Raw genomic sequence first — 13,996 nt, 5'->3', positions numbered from 1 at the left:
TCCCAAAAGAGGCTAAAACAAACAAAAAATTGCTTAGAAGTAGTAAATAGCTTTGTTAGTGTTTCCATGGTCAAAAAGTGTCACAATCCAATGCATTTGACTAATTATAAGAGATAAAGATAGATTAGGAGTGTTTAGACAACACTTATACCCATTTTGTCCAAAAAGAGGCTAAAACCAACAAAAAATTGCTTCGAAGTAGTAAATAGCTTTGTTAGTATTTCTATGGTCAAAATGTGTCACAATCCAATGCATTTGACTAATTATAAGAGATAAAGATAGATTAGGAGTGTTTAGACAACACTTATACCTATTTTCTCCCAAAAGAGGCTAAAACCAACAAAAAATTGCTTAGAAGTACTAAACAGTTTTTTTAGTGTTTTTATGGTCAAAATGTGTAAGAATCCAATGCATTTGACTAATTATAAGAGTTAGAGATGGATTAGGAGTGTTTAGACAATACTTATACCCATTTTCTCCCAAAAGAGGCTAAAACCAACAAAAAATTGCTTAGGAGCAGTAAACAGTTTTTTTAGTGTTTTATGGTCAAAATGTGTCAGAACCCAATGCATTCGACTAATTATAAGAGTTAGAGATGGATTAGTAGTGCTTAGACAACACTTATACCCATTTTCTCCCAAAAGAGGCTAAAATCAAAAAAAAATTGCTTAGAAGCAGTAAACAGTTTTGTTAGTGTTTTTATGGTCAAAATGTGTCAAAATCCAATGCATTTGACTAATTATAAGAGTTAGAGATGGATTAGGAGTGTTTAGACAACACTTATACCTTTTTTCTCTGAAAAGAGGCTAAAACCAACAAAAATTGTTTTGAAACAGTAGACAGCTTTGTTAGTGTTTTTATGGTCAAAATGTGTCACAATCCAATGCATTTGATTAATTATAAGAGTTAGAGATTGATTAGGAGTGTTTAGACAACACTTATACCCTTTTTCTCTCCAAAGAGGCTAAAACCAACAAAAATTGTTTTGAACCAGTAGACAGCTTTGTTAGTGTTTTTATGGTCAAAATCTGTCACAATCCAATGCATTTGAATAATTATAAGAGTTAGAGATGGATTAGGAGTGTTTAGACATCACTTATACCTATTTTCTCCTAAGAGAGGCTAAAACCAATAAACATTTGCTTAGAAGCAGTAAATAGCTTTGTTAGTGTTTCCATGGTCAAAATATATCACGATCCAATGTATTTGACTAATTCTATCAGTTACAGATGGATTATGAGTGTTTAGACAACACTTATACCCTTTTTTTTTCAAAATAGGCTAAAACCAACAAAAAATTTCTTAGAAGTAGTAAATAGCTTTGTTAGTGTTTCTATGGTCAAAATGTGTCACAATCCTATGCATTTGACTAATTATAAGAGATAAAGAGAGATTAGGAGTGTTTAGACAACACTTATACCCATTTTCTCCCAAAACAGGCTAAAACCAACAAAACATTGCTTGAAGCAGTAAATAGCTTTGTTAGTGTTCCTATTGTCAAAAGGAGTCACAATCCAAAGCCTTTGACTAAATATAAGAGTTAGAGATGGATTAAGAGTGTTTAGACAATACTTATACCCATTTTTTCCTAAAAGAGACTTAAACCAACAAAAAATTGTTTAAAAGCAGTAAATAGCTTTGTTAGTGTTTCTATGGTCAAAATGTTTCACAATCCAAAGCATTTGACTAATTATAAGAGTTATAGATGGATTAGGAGTGTTTAGACATCACTTATACCTATTTTCTCCTAAGAGAGGCTAAAACCAATAAAAAATTGCTTAGAAGCAGTAAATAGCTTTGTTAGTGTTTCCATGGTCAAAATGTATCACGATCCAATGTATTTGACTAATTCTATCAGTGAAAGATGGATTATGAGTGTTTAGACAACAATTATACCCATTTTGTCCCAAAAGAGGCTAAAACAAACAAAAAATTGCTTAGAAGTAGTAAATAGCTTTGTTAGTGTTTCCATGGTCAAAAAGTGTCACAATCCAATGCATTTGACTAATTATAAGACATAAAGATAGATTAGGAGTGTTTAGACAACACTTATACCCATTTTGTCCAAAAAGAGGCTAAAACCAACAAAAAATTGCTTCGAAGTAGTAAATAGCTTTGTTAGTATTTCTATGGTCAAAATGTGTCACAATCCAATGCATTTGACTAATTATAAGAGATAAAGATAGATTAGGAGTGTTTAGACAACACTTATACCTATTTTCTCCCAAAAGAGGCTAAAACCAACAAAAAATTGCTTAGAAGTACTAAACAGTTTTTTTAGTGTTTTTATGGTCAAAATGTGTAAGAATCCAATGCATTTGACTAATTATAAGAGTTAGAGATGGATTAGGAGTGTTTAGACAATACTTATACCCATTTTCTCCCAAAAGAGGCTAAAACCAACAAAAAATTGCTTAGGAGCAGTAAACAGTTTTTTTAGTGTTTTATGGTCAAAATGTGTTAGAACCCAATGCATTCGACTAATTATAAGAGTTAGAGATGGATTAGGAGTGCTTAGACAACACTTATACCCATTTTCTCCCAAAAGAGGCTAAAATAAAAAAAAAATTGCTTAGAAGCAGTAAACAGTTTTGTTAGTGTTTTTATGGTCAAAATGTGTCAAAATCCAATGCATTTCACTAATTATAAGAGTTAGAGATGGATTAGGAGTGTTTAGACAACACTTATACCTTTTTTCTCTGAAAAGAGGCTAAAACCAACAAAAATTGTTTTGAAACAGTAGACAGCTTTGTTAGTGTTTTTATGGTCAAAATGTGTCACAATCCAATGCATTTGATTAATTATAAGAGTTAGAGATTGATTAGGAGTGTTTAGACAACACTTATACCCTTTTTCTCTCCAAAGAGGCTAAAACCAACAAAAATTGTTTTGAACCAGTAGACAGCTTTGTTAGTGTTTTTATGGTCAAAATCTGTCACAATCCAATGCATTTGAATAATTATAAGAGTTAGAGATGGATTAGGAGTGTTTAGACAACACTTATACCCATTTTCTCCCAAAACAGGCTAAAACCAACAAAACATTGCTTAAAGCAGTAAATAGCTTTGTTAGTGTTCCTATGGTCAAAATGAGTCACAATCCAAAGCCTTTGACTAAATATAAGAGTTAGAGATGGATTAAGAGTGTTTAGACAATACTTATACCCATTTTTTCCTAAAAGAGACTAAAACCAACAAAAATTTGTTTAAAAGCAGTAAACAGTTTTTTTAGTGTTTTATGGTCAAAATGTGTTAGAACCCAATGCATTCGACTAATTATAAGAGTTAGAGATGGATTAGGAGTGCTTAGACAACACTTATACCCATTTTCTCCCAAAAGAGGCTAAAATAAAAAAAAAATTGCTTAGAAGCAGTAAACAGTTTTGTTAGTGTTTTTATGGTCAAAATGTGTCAAAATCCAATGCATTTCACTAATTATAAGAGTTAGAGATGGATTAGGAGTGTTTAGACAACACTTATACCTTTTTTCTCTGAAAAGAGGCTAAAACCAACAAAAATTGTTTTGAAACAGTAGACAGCTTTGTTAGTGTTTTTATGGTCAAAATGTGTCACAATCCAATGCATTTGATTAATTATAAGAGTTAGAGATTGATTAGGAGTGTTTAGACAACACTTATACCCTTTTTCTCTCCAAAGAGGCTAAAACCAACAAAAATTGTTTTGAACCAGTAGACAACTTTGTTAGTGTTTTTATGGTCAAAATCTGTCACAATCCAATGCATTTGAATAATTATAAGAGTTAGAGATGGATTAGGAGTGTTTAGACAACACTTATACCCATTTTCTCCCCAAAACAGGCTAAAACCAACAAAACATTGCTTAAAGCAGTAAATAGCTTTGTTAGTGTTCCTATGGTCAAAATGAGTCACAATCCAAAGCCTTTGACTAAATATAAGAGTTAGAGATGGATTAAGAGTGTTTAGACAATACTTATACCCATTTTTTCCTAAAAGAGACTAAAACCAACAAAAATTTGTTTAAAAGCAGTAAATAGCTTTGTTAGTGTTTCGATGGTCAAAATGTTTCACAATCCAAATCATTTGACTAATTATAAGAGTTATAGATGGATTAGGAGTGTTTAGACAACACTTATACCTATTTTCTCCTAAAAGAGGCTAAAACCAATAAAAAATTGCTTAGAAGCAGTAAAAAGTTTTGTTAGTGTTTTTATGGTCAAAATGTGTCACAATCCAATGCATTTGACGTTTTATAAGTGTTAGAGATGGATTAGGAGTGTTTAGACAACACTTATACCCATTTTCTCCCAAAAAAGGCTAAAACCAACAAAAATTTGCTTCGAAGCAGTCAATATATTTATTCGTGTTTTTATGCTCAAAATGTGTCCCAATCCAAAGCCTTTGACTAATTATAAGAGTTAGAGATGGATTAGGAGTGTTTATACAACACATATACCCATTTTCTCCCAAAAGAGGCTAAAACCAACAAAAATTTGCTTAGAAGCAGTAAATATTTATTCATGTTTTTATGCTCAAAATGTGTCACAATCCAATGCATTTGAATAATTGTAAGAGTTAAAGATGGATTAGGAGTGTTTAGACAATACTTATACCTATTTTCTTCCAAAAGAGGCTAAAACCAACAAAAAATTGCTTAGAAGCACTAAATAGCTTTGTTAGTGTTTCTATGGTCAAAATGTGTCACAATCCAAAGCTTTTGACTAATTATAAGAGTTAGAGATGGATTAGGAGTGTTTAGATAACACTTATACCCATTTTCTCCCAAAAGAGGTTAAAACCAACAAAAATTAGCTTAGAAGCAGTTAATATTTTTTAGTGTTTCTATGGTCAAAATGTGTCACAATCTAATGCATTTGACTAATTATAAGAGTTAGAGATGGATTAAGAGTGATTTAGCCAACGCTTATACCCATTTTCTCACAAAAGAGGATAAAACCAACAAAACATTGCTTAGAAGCAGGAAACTGTTTTGTTAGTGATTTTATGGTTAAAATAGGTCAAAATCTAATGCATTTGACTAATTATAAGAGTTAGAGATGGATTAAGAGTGTTTAGCCAATAATTATACCCATTTTGTCCCAAAAGAGGCTAAAACCAACAAAAATTTGCTTAGGAGCAGTAAATAGCTTTGCTACTGTTTCTATGGTCAAAATGTGTCACAATCCAATGCATTTGACTAATGATAAGAGTTAGAGTTGGATTAGGAGTGTTTAGAAAACACTTATACCCATTTTCTCCCAAAAGAACCTAAACCAACAAAAAATTGCTTAGAATCAGTAAACAGTTTTGTTTGTGTTTTCATGGTCAAAATGTGTCACAATCCAATGCATTAACTAATTATAAGAGTTAGAGATGAATTAGGAGTGATATGGTTCAAATTACCTAGAACTACTCTCTCAAATAAGAGATCAATTACAGTATTTTAGGATCGAATTCACGGAGTTCTTTTATTCAAACAATGAGTTAAATGTCAAGATTAAGCTAGCAAGGTATGAGTGAAATAGTAAGAAAACAAAATAAGAGAACAGCAGATTGATTGGGTTGTAAACGATTTAATAAAACGCTAGGAACAAGGTATTCTCAGGAAACTATTGGTTAATAGATCTAATGAAAGCTAGGTTGTTATCGAACCATTCTTAAACTCAAACTCTAATTATAGAATAACTGGTGGGCGTGCCGCAAAACTCCCTATATCTATAGCTAATAATAACCGGAGAAGCCGAGAAACTATCAACCTAAATACGCATTCTTAAAGAGTTCAATTGTTCATCTTAGTAAATAGGCCGATTCTTATTACACACCTATAAACCAGACTCATCAAATAATAGATCCAACTACAGATACCTATGGCGAGCATATCTATTGTCTGGATTCATGATCTAGTTAATTACTCTAGATCTAGCATTAGGCATAGTTAAAGATGAAGAATTCTATAGATACTTGCACCTCACAAGGTGCAGTCCAGATCCAGTGTCGATCGATACTAGAGGGGTATCAATCGACACCGTCGTAGTGGGTCGTCTCTGAGAAAAGCGTCCCATATGGTGTCGATCGACATAGGAGGGTGTTGGTCGATACCATCTCTGCAACTACAAGCTCCAACTCGTCTTCAGTGTCCAATTCCTCCCACACATCATCTCCTTCTCTGATCAAGATGGCATTACAGCTCTTTCTTTGGTTAGCATCAGGATTACCAGGAAGAAAACCTTCTTGTCTCTTGATAGATTGTGCAGTTTGAGCTACCTGTACATCTAGCTTCTTCAAGTGAGAGCTCAGATTGTCGATCTTCCCATTAAGATCTGTGTAGACAGCATCAAACTTGCCATTAAACTCCACAAGAAGCTTTGTTTGGCTCTCAAGAATCTACTCAAGCATTGATTCCATTCTTGTCTCTGCTGAGGGGGGGGGGGGCTTGGTAAGTTGAATTTCCATAGGTCCTCTGAAAGCTGCTTTGAAGAAAAGTCTTCTGGAAAGCAGGCTTTGGAGTGTAGTATGAGGAACCCTGGTTCCCTGCAAATCTGTTGCCACTGAAGTTGCCTTGTGGCTGCCCAAATTTCCTGTATCCCTGACCATCTATGTAAAAGACTCCTTCCACTGACTCAGGCTCAGGCTCAATAGTCTCTTCTTCAGCTGCAAAATGGACATGCTTCTTCCCTGTGAGCAAGTTATGAACTGAATCCAGCTTAGCATTCACCTCTGCTATCAGAGTTCCTGAAACAGCTCCAGCAATCTTCTTCCTCTCAAAATCAGCATTCTTGGTACTGTTGCTGCAAGCAAGGTTCTCTATCAAGGCTGTAGCATCAGCTGGGTAACGTGTATTGAAGTTACCATTGCTCGCTGCATCTAGAGCCATCTGGTATCTCCAATCAACTCCTCTGAAGAAGGTACCTAGAAGTTGTACCTCACTGAAATCATGATGTGGACAATCTCGTTGGTACTCCTTGAAACGAACCCAAGCAGCCTTGAAAGCTTCAACTGGACCTTGTGTGAAGGTAGACAGCTTGTTTCTCAACTCCTCAAACTTAGCATCATCGTAGAAATTGTTCAAGAAGGCTATCTTGATGCTTCCCTAGAGCTTTCAAACTCTGAAACTCCATTAGCCTTGATGCTCAAAACAAGATCCTCAAATCGCTCGATATGATCCATTGGCTGCTCATGAGATAAGCCATGGAAAGGATGCTGGCCAACTAAAGCAAAGTAGCCATGCTTCAGCTCATAGTCGTTCCTCTAAAATGGTGAGGGTACAATCGCTGATCGATTAGCATAGAACAGGTCTGGCTTGTTGAAATTCCCAAGAGTACGACGTGGTTCCGCAGCTGGAGGAATAGCTGCAGGAATGTGGTGTTGCTGTCGATCGACACCTCTATTGTGTCGTTCGACACCGATTGCATCTGCGTGCTGCTCCCGATGGTGTCGATCGACACCCAGTTGGTATCGCTCGACACCGAGCCCTGCTGCGTCTCTAGTAGCTAATTGCGCATTGAGGCACGCCTGATCCTCATTGGCGTCCTCGGGTAGGATGAGTCCATGATCATCCAATCTCTAACCAGCCTCATTGTAGGCTTGCCCATCCTCATCTCTCAAAACTCCTTCTGCATCAGCTCTGATGACTCTGTCAGCGATTGCTAATTTTTTAGTTTTTTGGTTGATGCGTTCAAGTTCTCCCTAGTCCAGAACAGACAAGTTGATAAGCTCCTTCTGTTTTGTGCTCCTTGTTTGCCTAGGCATACACCTGAAACACGGAAAAGAAGAAAACAAGAAACGCGTGAGTAACAAAATAGAAGTAAAAACTAGACAAAATCTCTAAACTAAACTCAATGATGATTCCCAAGAACTTCGGCAACGGCGCCAAATTTGATATGGTTCAAATTACCTAGAACTACTCTCTCAAATAAGAGATCAATTGCAATATTTTAGGATCGAATTCGCGGAGTTCTTTTGTTCAAACAGTGAGTTAAATGTCGAGATTAAGCTATTAAGGTATGAGTAAAATAGTTAGAAAACAAAATAAGAAAACAGCAGATTGATTGGGTTGTAAACGATTTAATAAAAAGCTAGGAACATGGTATTTTCAGGAAACTATTGGTTAGTAGATCTAATGAAAGCTAGGTTGTTATCGAACCATTCTTAAACTCAAACTCTAATTATGGAATAACCGGTGGGCGTGCCGCGAAACTCCCTATATCTATAGCTAATAATAACTGGAGAAGCCGATAAACTATCAACCTAAATACGCATTCTTAACAAGTTCAATTGTTCATCTTAGTACATAGGCCGATTCTTATTACACACCTATAAACCAGACTCATCAAATAATAGATCCGACTACAGATACCTATGGCGGGCATATCTATTGTCTGGATTCATGATCTAGTTAATTACTCTAGATCTAGCATTAGGCATAATTAAAGATGAAGAATTCTATAGATAACTTAGCAAAGGAGGCAATCTACTAAACCATATGAATCCTTAATGAGAAACCCTATTCCTAACAAGCAGACTACTCAAACATATTGGATGAAGCAAACAACATGATTAAGTGAGAAAGCATAAACACAGTAAATAGAGAAGGGGAAAGAAGGGATCTCTTCACTGTATATAGATCTGAATGAAATTCTGAATGATAATGGATGAATAGCTTTATGTCTCTTACAACAGGGTTTGCAAAGAACTTGATAAAATACTTGATAAAAGAAACTTAGGTCTAAAAACAATATATATAGACCCTAAAAACGTCCAGGGACTAATAATGCAAATAGGGAAGTCTTCTGGGGCAAACTTGAGGTTCTATAACTTGAAAGCGTCTAGGGTTTTTGCTGGGCCAAAACTGGTGTCGATCGACACTCCTCGCTGATTCCTGAACCAAAATTGTCCTTAGCTTCCTTTTCCTTAGCTTTTGCTCCAAAATGTCTTCTTATCTCCATTGTTGTCCCATTGCATAGAATACCTAAAAAGACACTAAAAAGACTCGAGAAATAACATAAAAACTCAAAATCCTAAACCTAAAACCTAGATAAAATGGTGAAAATCGGGTTATATCAAGGAGTGTTTAGACAACACTTATACCCATTTTCTCCCAAAAAAAGGCTAAAAAAGGTCAAAATGTGTCACAATCCAAAGCCTTTGATTAATTATAAGAGTTAGAGATGAATTAGAAGTGTTTAGACAACACTTATTCCCATTTTCTCCTAAAAGAGACTAAAACCAACAAAAAATTGCTTACAAGCAGTAACTAGCTTTGTTAGTGTTTCTATGGTCAAAATATGTCACAATCCAAAGCCTTAGACTAATTATAAGAGTTAGAGATGGATTAGGAGTGTTTAGACAACACTTATACCAAGTTTCTCTCAAAAGAAGAAAAAACCAACAAAAAATTGCATAGAATCAGTAAATTACTTTGTTAGTGTTTCTATGGTCAAAATGTTTCATAATCCAATGCATTTGACTTATTATAAGAGTTAGAGATGGATTAGGAGTGTTCATACAACACTTACACCTATTTTCTCCCAAAAGAGGATTAAACCAACAAAACATTGCTAAGAAGAAATAAGCAGTTTTGTTAGTGTTTTTATGGTCAAAATGTGTCACAATCCAATGCATTTGACTAACTAAAGAGTTAAAGATGGATTAGGAGTGTTTAGACAACACTTATACCCATTTTCTCTCAAAAGAGGCTAAAACAACCAAAACATTGCTTAGAAGTAGTAAACAGTTTTGTTAGTGTTTCTACAGTCAAAATGTGTCACAATCCAAAGCCTCTGACTAATTGTAAGAGTTAGAGATGGATTAGGAGTGTTTAGACAACACTTATACCCATTTTCTCCAAAAAGAGGCTAAAACCAACAAAATATTGCTTAGAAACAGTAAACAGTTGTGTTAGTGTGTTTGTGGTCAAAATGTGTCACAATCCAATGCATTTTGACTAGTTATAAGAGTTAGAGATAGATTAGGTGTGGTTAGACAACACTTATATCAATTTTCTATTAAAAGAGGCTAAAACCAATAAAAAATTTGTTTAGAAGCAGTTAATAGATTTGTTAGTGTTTCTATGGTCAAAATGTGTCACAATCCAATGCATTTGACTAATTATAAGAGTTAGAGATGGAGTAGGAGTGTTTAGACAACACTTATACCCATTTTCTCCCAAAAGAAGCTACAACCAACAAAATATTGCTTACAAACACTAAATAGCTTTGTTAGTGTTTCAATGGTCAATATGTATCACAATCCAATGCATTTGACTAATTATATGAGTTAGAGATGGATTAGGGGTGTTTAGACAACACTTATACCAATTTTCTCCTAAAAGTGGCTAAAACGAACAAAATATTGCTTAGAAGCAATAAACAGTTTTGTTAGTGTTTTTATGGTCAAAATGTGTTACAATCCAATGCATTTGACTAATTATAAGAGTTAAAGATAGAATAGGAGCGTTTAGACAACACTTATATCAAGTTTCTCTCAAAAGAGGATAAAACCAACAAAAAATTGCTTAGAATCAGTAACTTGCTTTGTTTGTGTTTCTATAGTCAAAATGTGTCACAATCCAATTCATTGGACTAATTATAAGAGTTAGAGATGGATTAGGAGGGTTTAGACAACACTTATACCCATTTTCTCCTAAAAGAGGATAAAACCAACAAAAAATTGCTTAGAAGCAGTAAACAGTTGTGTTAGTGTTTTGATGGTCAAAATGTGTCACAATCCAATGCATTTCACTAATTATAAGAGTTAAAGATGAATTAAAAGTGTTTAGACAACACTTATACCTATTTTCTTCCAAAAGCGGCTAAAACCAACAAAAAAATTGCTTAGAAGCAGTAAATAGTTTTGTTAGTGTTTTTATGGTCAAAATGTGTCACAATCCAAAGCCTTTGACTAATTATAAGAGTTAGAGATGAATTAGAAGTGTTTAGACAACACTTATACCCATTTTCTCCTAAAAGAGACTAAAACCACCAACAAATTGCTTACAAGCAGTAAATAGCTTTGTTAGTGTTTCTATGGTCACAATCCAAAGCCTTTGACTAATTATAAGAGTTAGAGATGGATTTGGAGTGTTTAGACAACACTTATACTAAGTTTCTCTCAAAAGAGGTTAAAACCAACAAAAATTTGCTTAGAAGCAGTAAATAGGTTTGTTTGTGTTTCTATTGTAAAAATTTGTCACAATCTAATGCATTTGACTAATTATAAGAGTTAGAGATAGATTAAGAGTGTTTAGACAACACTTATATCAATTTTCTCTAAAAAGTGGCTAAAACCAATAAACAATTTGTTTAGAAGTAGTAAATACCTTTGTTAGTGTTTCTATGGTCAAAATGTGTTACAATCCAATGCATTTGACTAATTATAAGAGTTAGAGATGGATTAGGAGTGTTTAGGTAATACTTATACCCATTTTCTCCCAAAAGAGGCTAAAACAAACAAAATATTGCTTACAAACAGTAAATAGCTTTGTTAGTGTTTCAATGGTCAATATGTATCGCAATCCAATGCATTTGACTGATTATATGAGTCAGAGATGGATTAGGGGTGTTTTGACAACACTTATACCCATTTTCTCCCAAAAAAGGCTAAAACCAACAAAAACTTGCTTACAAGATGTATCACAATCCAATGCATTTGACTAATTATAAGAGTTAAAGATGTGTTAGGAGTGTTTAGACAACACCTATACCCATTTTCTCCCAAAAGACGTTAAAACCAAGAAAAAATTGCTTAGAAGCAGTAAATAGCTTTGTTAGTCTTTGCATGGTCAAAAGGTGTCACAATCCAAAGCCTTTGACTAATTCTACGAGTTAGAGATGGATTAAGAGTGTTTAGACAACACTTATACCCATTTTCTGCCAAAAGAGGCTAAAACCAACAAAAATTTGCTTTGAAGGAGTAAATATATTTGTTAGTGTTTCTATGATCAAAATGTGTCACAATCCAATGCCTTGGACTAATTATAAGAGTTAGAGATGGATTAGGAGTGTTTAGAAAACACTTATACCCATTTTCTCCCAAAAGAGGCTAAAACAAGCAAAAAAATGCTTAGAAGCAGTAAACACTTCTGTTAGTGTTTTGATGGTCAAAATGTGTCACAGCCCAATGCATTTGAATAATTATAAGAGTTAAAGATGGATTAAGAGTGTTTAGACAACACTTATACCTATTTTCTTCCAAAAGCGGCTAAAACCAACAAAAAAATTGCTTAGAAGCAGTAAATAGTTTTGTTAGTGTTTTTATGGTCAAAATGTGTCACAATCCAAAGCCTTTGACTAATTATAAGAGTTAGAGATGAATTAGAAGTGTTTAGACAACACTTATACCCATTTTCTCCTAAAAGAGACTAAAACCACCAACAAATTGCTTACAAGCAGTAAATAGCTTTGTTAGTGTTTCTATGGTCACAATCCAAAGCCTTTGACTAATTATAAGAGTTAGAGATGGATTTGGAGTGTTTAGACAACACTTATACTAAGTTTCTCTCAAAAGAGGTTAAAACCAACAAAAATTTGCTTAGAAGCAGTAAATAGGTTTGTTTGTGTTTCTATTGTAAAAATTTGTCACAATCTAATGCATTTGACTAATTATAAGAGTTAGAGATAGATTAAGAGTGTTTAGACAACACTTATATCAATTTTCTCTAAAAAGTGGCTAAAACCAATAAACAATTTGTTTAGAAGTAGTAAATACCTTTGTTAGTGTTTCTATGGTCAAAATGTGTTACAATCCAATGCATTTGACTAATTATAAGAGTTAGAGATGGATTAGGAGTGTTTAGGTAATACTTATACCCATTTTCTCCCAAAAGAGGCTAAAACAAACAAAATATTGCTTACAAACAGTAAATAGCTTTGTTAGTGTTTCAATGGTCAATATGTATCGCAATCCAATGCATTTGACTGATTATATGAGTCAGAGATGGATTAGGGGTGTTTTGACAACACTTATACCCATTTTCTCCCAAAAAAGGCTAAAACCAACAAAAACTTGCTTACAAGATGTATCACAATCCAATGCATTTGACTAATTATAAGAGTTAAAGATGTGTTAGGAGTGTTTAGACAACACCTATACCCATTTTCTCCCAAAAGACGTTAAAACCAAGAAAAAATTGCTTAGAAGCAGTAAATAGCTTTGTTAGTCTTTGCATGGTCAAAAGGTGTCACAATCCAAAGCCTTTGACTAATTCTACGAGTTAGAGATGGATTAAGAGTGTTTAGACAACACTTATACCCATTTTCTGCCAAAAGAGGCTAAAACCAACAAAAATTTGCTTTGAAGGAGTAAATATATTTGTTAGTGTTTCTATGATCAAAATGTGTCACAATCCAATGCCTTGGACTAATTATAAGAGTTAGAGATGGATTAGGAGTGTTTAGAAAACACTTATACCCATTTTCTCCCAAAAGAGGCTAAAACAAGCAAAAAAATGCTTAGAAGCAGTAAACACTTCTGTTAGTGTTTTGATGGTCAAAATGTGTCACAGCCCAATGCATTTGAATAATTATAAGAGTTAAAGATGGATTAAGAGTGTTTAGACATCACTTATACCCATTGGCTCCCAGAAGCGGCTAAAACCAACAAAAAATTGCTTTGAGGCAGTAAATTGCTTTGTTAGTGTTTCTATGGTCAAAATGTGTCACAATCCAAAGCCTTTGACTAATTAGAAGAGTTAGAGATGGATTTGGAGTGTTTAGACAACACTTATACCCATTTTCTCCCAAAAGAGGCTAAAACAACCAAAACATTGCTTAGAAGTAGTAAACAGTTTTGTTAGTGTTTTTATGGTCAAAATGTGTCACAATCCAATGCATTTGAATAATTATAAGAGTTAGAGATGGATTAGGAGTATTTAGAAAACACTTATACCCATTTTCTCCCAAAAGAGGCTGAAACTAACAAAAATTTGCTTAGTAGCAGTAATTAGGTTTGTTAGTGTTTCTATTGTAAAAATTTGTCACAATCTAATGCATTTGACTAATTATAAGAGTTAGAGATAGATTA

General features: G+C 33.9%; 1 pseudogene across 1 annotated transcript; it reads right to left on the bottom strand.

Annotated features, from left to right (window-relative positions):
- Positions 1 to 5,928: 5,928 nt before the first annotated feature.
- On the bottom strand, positions 5,929 to 7,764 carry AT1G39513 (annotated as a pseudogene; the record flags this gene model as incomplete). Its single annotated transcript has 1 exon — positions 5,929 to 7,764.
- Between the last annotated feature and the right edge of the window lie 6,232 nt (positions 7,765 to 13,996).

The sequence above is a fragment of the Arabidopsis thaliana genome, assembly GCF_000001735.4.
Source record: "Arabidopsis thaliana chromosome 1 sequence".
NCBI classification, from domain to species: domain Eukaryota; kingdom Viridiplantae; phylum Streptophyta; class Magnoliopsida; order Brassicales; family Brassicaceae; genus Arabidopsis; species Arabidopsis thaliana.
Note: the sequence above shows the minus strand (reverse complement) of the source record. Positions and strands in the feature narration are given on the sequence as shown.